The sequence below is a fragment of the Prinia subflava genome, chromosome 26, assembly GCF_021018805.1.
Source record: "Prinia subflava isolate CZ2003 ecotype Zambia chromosome 26, Cam_Psub_1.2, whole genome shotgun sequence".
NCBI classification, from domain to species: domain Eukaryota; kingdom Metazoa; phylum Chordata; class Aves; order Passeriformes; family Cisticolidae; genus Prinia; species Prinia subflava.
Genome location: NC_086272.1, coordinates 441,291 through 448,334, shown reverse-complemented (window position 1 = coordinate 448,334; position 7,044 = coordinate 441,291).

The window sequence follows — 7,044 nt, the reverse complement described above, 5'->3', positions numbered from 1 at the left end:
TTACAAATCCTTCTGTATTTTCTAACGCTCTAGTTCAAAACCTCTTATTACAATGCAGCTTAAAGCTTATCATAATTTTATTTTCAAAAGAAAATAATCATAATACTTCCACATTCTTCTATCCTGTATGGTAAAGGCCTATAAAACTCATATTAACTAAAACCCCTAAAACTTACATTGTGAAAGCTTTAAAGCTTACATTATTCATTTATAAGCAAGCAAAAATTTTGTTCAAAAGCTTCTTTCTATGTCTCTTCTGGCTGTTTATTAAAGCTGGTTTTTATAACTGTCCCATGGCCACATTCAATTGCATAGGCCACCTTTATCTACCTGACACGAAACACAACCCCACATTTCACGTTATCAAGAAATATAAGATGTGGTTGCTATAGTTATTACTCCTTAAGCAAGCAGCTATTTTGAGTTACAGCTGAAAAGGTAAAGATACTAAAGCTTTGTGATCAATAAACTGATTTCTTTGCATCCAAGCAATCAGTCCTGTCTCTTCCATCACCATCACACGGAGCCTGCTGGGATTGTGAAATTTTCAACCCTAAGGTGTAGAAATTCAACGTCACAAATAGAAACTAGGAGGAAACCACAAAAATAAACCCTGCTGAGAAATGCTTATGAACACGCTCAATAAATCCCAGCAAGAATTAACAGTGGGTGTGCAGCTGGAAGGGAGACCCCATCCACTGTACCCAGCGCCGCGCTGCTTTGCTCACACTTTATCATTTGAACTAATGAATTGATAAATTGATTGCTGCTTGATATCTTGGCTGAGTCAAGCTCCCCGTTTATTACAGGATGTGCTCCTGGAATCCCAGTGAGGGGCTGTGACACAGCAGTGCCGTAGCTCACTAAAGTCACCTGGGATGTGCCCACTGAAGGGCTGTGAGAGCCTCTGAGAACAGCGGCTCTTCATCATCCCCACACAGCTCTGGGATGTTCCCATGGGAGCCCTGCGGGCGCAGGTGAGCTCAGGCATCTTAGGAAACCTGTAACCACCCAGGGTGTAAGGATGGAGACAGGGTCCCCATTAATTACATGGAAGCTGGGCTGAGCAACGCAGAGCACAACCACTATGGTGAAATGATACGTTCTCCTCTTTATTCCTGAAATGGCCGGTTAAATACAGATAATTTACAGTTACAGGTGTTTTCTAATTGGTATTCAGCATAAAAAGGAATGCAAACAATCTCAGTTTAAGGTAGTTACCATAATTTGACTATAACTATCCTGTCTAATGCATAAACCCACCTTAATCTAAATTTTAACGGCACCACAGGCTTATTTACTTCCACATAGGCCTGAGCCTGGGCCCCATTTTGGGATAGCTCAGATCTCATTCCAAAATACCTCATGTTCATGTTCTCTAAGAAATTCTGTTACATAAGGATGGAAGCCCTGACAGTGCTTTTGCTGTCCCTGCCCTGGAGCAGTCTGGAGACCCCTGGAAGGTCGGGGCAGGATGCTTTGGGCTGACAGCTTTGCCTTGGAATGGGGTCAAGGCAGTAGGAAAATGTCCCATTTACAAAGCTCTCAGTTGTATTGAGAGGGGCACAGTGTGATCTTTTAGATTTGACTTCTTGTGCATCTCCTTATGGCTGCTGCCCCGGAATGAAAGAGCTGACCTAAAAGTGACCCAAAGACCCAAAAGTGACCCAAAGATTTCACAGAAGAGCTGCTGAAGTGCCCTGGACAAGGCTGCCTTCCAGACAATCCCTTTCCCTGTAAATATCAGTAGCTTAGAGACAGAACTGATGTCACGATGCTCATCCTCTTGCAGCCTCTGAGCTCAGTGTGCTCAAAGACATTGGAGAGCCCTGGGGTGTCCCCTGGGATTGCTGGGGAGCTCAGTGTTCCTCGGAGCACGGACAGCACTGGGGTGTGGCAGTGCCCCTGTGTGACCATGGGTGACAGGACAGCTCTTTGCCAGCCTGGAGGGCCCTGGGGTGTCAGCATGGAGCCCCTGGCAGATGCTGGGACATCAGGGCCCCTCAGCAGCCTGGGGACAGCCCTGCTGTGCCAAGTGACACCCAGTTCCAGCCTGGCAGGGAGCTGGGGGTGCTTTGGCAGCTGGCAGAGCCCTGGCACGTCCCCGTGGAGCCTCTGGCGTTGCCCCTGCCCTCGGTGTTCCTGAGGGGCACGGAGAGTGCTGGGAGATCTTTCTGGAAGGGCAGGGAGTGCCTGAGCCCAGGGGGCTGCGTGGCACACAGAGACCCCTCTGCTGTGGCTGTCAGTGCCCGCCAGCTGCGGGGGCTCTGGAGGATGAGGAGCCCTGGGCTGGCACGGGGTGCCAGCGTGGAGGGGCTGTGCTCAGCTGGCATCTCCTGCCTCATGGGGCTGCAGGGCCCTCGCCTCCCCTTGCTCAGCCCCACCGGGACGGGAGAAATGCTGCTGAGGCCTTGGCCTTGAGGAGCTGCAGCTTGGCCCAGCTCTGCTGGGGCTTAGCACAAACACTGGCTGCTCCCTGCCAGGGCTGCTGCCTCATATCCTCCTGTTTTTATTTTTTCATTTTCCCAGCCTTGGGAAGATTGTTTTTGTCTGAATGGCAAACACTGGGTGCAGCTGTGCCTGTCCTGGCTGGGATGTGGGAGAGGGGCTGCTCTCCTGGAGTCTGGAGTCCTTTCCAATTGTCACTCAGTTCTGCCTGGAGGGAAAGTTCCTCTGCAGAGATGGTCACTCCTTTAGGAGTCCTTTTCTGGGATGCTGGATTTGAGTTCAGTTCTAAGTGAAGTCTTGTGGAGCTGGAGCCTGGTTAAGTTGAAAAGTTCCGAGGTGTTATTGCACCACTGAATGGTTCAGTTGAACTCCTCAGTTCCATTGCTGCTGAGCTGAAGTGCTGTTAAGTGAAGAGCTCTGCAGCCTTTGGGCCAGGTCCTTTTGATCCTTTCTCTTGACATCACCTTCACACACACACACACTGCCAGAGACAGACAGTTCTCATTTGGTTGCATTTTGGATTGCCTGACTCTGCATTTTGGATTGTTGCTTTTCCTGCCTGTGCCTTCAGCCTTATCAAGGTAGAAGCTGTAAAAGGAGGCCTCAGAAACAGAAGGAGCAGCAGAATTTAGAATTATCTGCAACTGCAAAGCTGGAAAGAAGGAAAAGTTGCACTAGTAGAGCAAGCAAGGACATGAAACCATAGTCTGAGTGTTAGGTTTGGCTAGGATAGATCTTAAGACCGCAGAAAAATATGCTTAGCAAGACAGTAGAAAGTTTTGAACTGAATAATGGGATATTGTTTATTGTCAATAGAAAGCATCCAAGTTAGCATTGTTTGAAGCAGGTGTACGTGTGCTGTCAGTGACTGGCTAGAACAATTGTCTGGAAGCTTTAGCAATATGCTCTGGGCTTGAATGTTTTCAAGATGCCCTGGAACAAAGAGATCTTTGCCTGCTGCTGGCAGCACGTGAACTGTTGCCATATTTAATTGTCTCAGCCTTGGTGAATCCAGCCCCGGCCTCTATCGCACAGGAGCTCCCCTGTTCACAATTTCTATCCCTGCAGGGTCAGGTTATATACAGTTTTTGCCGGAGAGGGCATTGCTTCATACTTCTTTGTCCTTTTTTCACTCTTTCTCCATATTAATGAAATTGTGTCCTCATTGCAGGACGGTTGATTGGATTTCCGAGGAGAGATGAACACTTGATTCGATTTTGGGGAATCTTGTATTGGGATGCACACCCCGGATGATGAAGTCTAGATCCATCTCTTCTCATGGCCACCCTCCTTTCTGCTGTAAATCATGGTCCTTACCCAAGTTTCCAGCAAGGGCGTTTTTCAATTCTTAATCCTTTTACTTTATTTCCAATCACGGGTGACTTCTGCTGTATTCCCCCTAAATGCAGCTGTATTTATATCATCGATATTTCATGAACATGGATGATTATACATTTATATTGCATGAACACGAATTACATCATATATTCCACTGGGCTGCCAGCCCTGAGGCCCTGGCAGTGCCTGTGCCCCCAGGGCTCCTCAGCAGCTGCAGCCCCCTGAGATGTGCCCATGGCTCTGCTGGGAGCCCCCGGGTGGGGCTTGGTGTTCTTTGGGGACAGGGAGAGCTCTGGCGTGTCCTTTGGGGACAGGGAGAGTGGGGACAGTGTCTGTGTTCTTTGGGGACAGGGAGAGCTCTGGCGTGTCCTTTGGGGACAGGGAGAGTGGGGACAGTGTCTGTGTTCTTTGGGGACAGGGAGAGCTCTGGCGTGTCCCCACAGAGCTCCTGTGACAGCGCGGGGCACCCGCAGAGCCCTGGGAAGCCCGGAGATGGCCGGGCTGTGCCCGGGGAGCCGGTGTGCCCGTGCGTGTGCCCTGCCAGCTCCTGCCCAGGGTGGAGGCTGCAGGGGAGGCAGCAGGGAGGCCCTGGCAGTGCCCGGGAGCTGTGGGCTCCTGGGCAGCCCAGAGCCCCGGGGATGTCAGCAGGGAGAGCCTGTTCCAGGCTGGGATCTGCGTGGGCTGTGGGCGAGGGGAGGCTGCTGGGGGGTCCCCAGGGAGCTGCTGGGGCTGGGTGTGCCCTCAGGGGTCTTTCAGAGCACGGAGGGGCCTGGGTGAAAAGCACAGCTCACTTTTGTTAAGGTGTTTAAAGTTTAACAAAAAACTTCATTAATAAATAAATATAATAAATTTAAAAAAAAATAGACTATTAGAGACATTTAAAAAAGCAAAAGTTACACAAATCTGGGTGCCTGGCATTTCCATCCCAAGGCATGCCTTGCTTGGGAGAAATGCTGCTGAGGCCTCGGCCTTGAGGAGCTGCAGCTTGGCCCAGCTCTGCTGGGGCTTATCACAAACACTGGCTGCTCCCTGCCAGGGCTGCTGCCTCATCTCCTCCTGTTGTTTTCTTTTCATTTTCCAAGGCTTGGGAAGATTGTTTATGTCTGAGTGGCAAACACTGGGTGCAGCTGTGCCTGTCCTGGCTGGGATATGGGAGAGGGGCTGCTCTCCTGGAGTCTGGAGTATTTTAGAATAATTATTCATTTCTGCCCATCATCTTCACAAACCCACACGAACCCACAGACACACACAGAGACAGTTAATCCTCATTTTGCTGCATTAGACAATGTCCAACTCGCAAATGTCTGCAGTTGCTTTTGCCATGCCCAACCTGTGTTGTTTGGGTGTTGGATTGTGCTGGAACTCCCGGTGCCTGCTGGCCCTGAACGAAGGCACTGCTGGTGCTCCCAGGTTGGGCAGAGGAGCTGCTCAGGTGAGCTGGGGGCTCTGCCTGCCCGTCAGCCCCTCGAGGCTGTCCCAGTGCAGCCCCCTTGGCTCTGCTGGCAGCCTCAGCCAGTGCCAGGCACAGCTCCGGGCAGAGGGAGCCAAGGGCACACAGCCAGGGCAGGCAGCTCTCCAAAAACGAACCAGGTTTCCCTCTGCAGAGCCCAGCCTCACCTCTCACTGTGTGTCTCAGACACCCCTGTGCCCTGAGGCTCCAGGTGTCCCCCAGCAGCTCCAGCACCCCGTTCCTCCCCCTGGCCTCTCCAGAGCTGCAGCCCCTGCTCTTGTGGCTCTCCCCGGGTGCATCCCTGGCTGCCCCCCTGGGCCACGGCCTCATCATCCCCCCATAGCCTGCGGCCACCCCCTGCACACCCCAGGGGCTTCTTCCTGCTCAGCCCCCCCTGCTCCGCCAGGGCTCCATCCCTGTCCCTAAAGCCACGGCCAGTCCCCTCTGGGCCAATGGGGACATCTCCTGAGGGGAATGTGCTGCACTGTGAGAGTGGCACGCAAACAGCGACACGGAGGCAGGAGGTCTGCAGGGAAAAGCCTGGTCCCCAAAAAGAGAACGAGCCTGTTTATTTCTTTCATTTTTATGCATTTGTGGGTCTGGTTGTGGATTGGCTTCTGGGGTAACTACCCCTTCACCCCGCTGGCCAGACCAGCTGTCAACCAACGTTATTTTCAGGCTAGAAAGATGGAAACAAAGGACAGTGAACAAAAACAAGAAAGGTTGTCTCCGGTCTAAAGTGTGAGAAAGTGAAAAGCTGACCCTTAATATTGTACACAAACTAAAGAACTGACTCCATCTTATGAACACCAAGAAGGCTTTAAAAACACTCAGAAAAACCAGGGCAACACTGCACTGGTCGTTTTTCTCTCTTTTTTCCTTGGGACAGGTCATTGCCTCCTGCCCATCGTGTGCTGTGGCCACTCCGTGTCCATCTGCAAACCCCTGTGGTCACTCCGGGACCCTGCTGGGCAGCAGAGCCGGTGCCTGCAGGGCAGCAGCTGCCCGGGCCAGCGCCTTTCCCTCTGCCCTGCTTCTCACAGCCAGGTGTCTTGGGTTGAAAAATGGAACCAAAAATGTGTATTCTATTTTCGTCTGTTGAAACCGGTTGGGAGATATTGTTCTTTATCTCTTGTAACACTAGGGGTAGAAAGAGGGCAGATGCCTTCTGTTAATGGGACACCTGATAACACCAGATAAGGCAGTGCCTTCTTATCTCTTCCTCCATTCATCCTCCTCTGAGGGACATCACCTGTGAATGGGCCATTTAAGGCCTCTCACATGACTGATAACATCACCTCATTCCACCGTGAGATGCTCCACCCAGTGGGAGGAGCCAAAGCCTTTCTAGCAGCATAAAACCTGCAGTCTAATCATTAATCTAAACTCTAATTTAGCCGGTTTTCTCCTGAATCCTTGGAGGAAGATGGGACCCATCTCACCAGCACTGGACCCGTTTTCCTACAGGATCATCTCTACTCCACAGAACAACATCTCTTACTCCAGGAGGATTTATTTGGTCTGCCTCCAACAGCCTGACAACAGGGTGTCAGGTTGTGTCTCTGACTCTGTCAGAGTTTTCTGGGACTTTTGTTTGTTTGCTTGGTTTCTTTGTATTACTGCATTTGTATTTTTTAATGTTCCTAGTAAACAACTGTTATCCCTATTCCCATCTTTTTGCCTGAAAGCTCCAAATGGCAAAATTGTATTAATTTGGAGGGAGGGGGTTTTTACATTCTCCATTCCAAGGGAAACTCCAGTTTTCCCTGGCAGATCCCTGTCTCTCCAAACTAAGACACCAGGACATT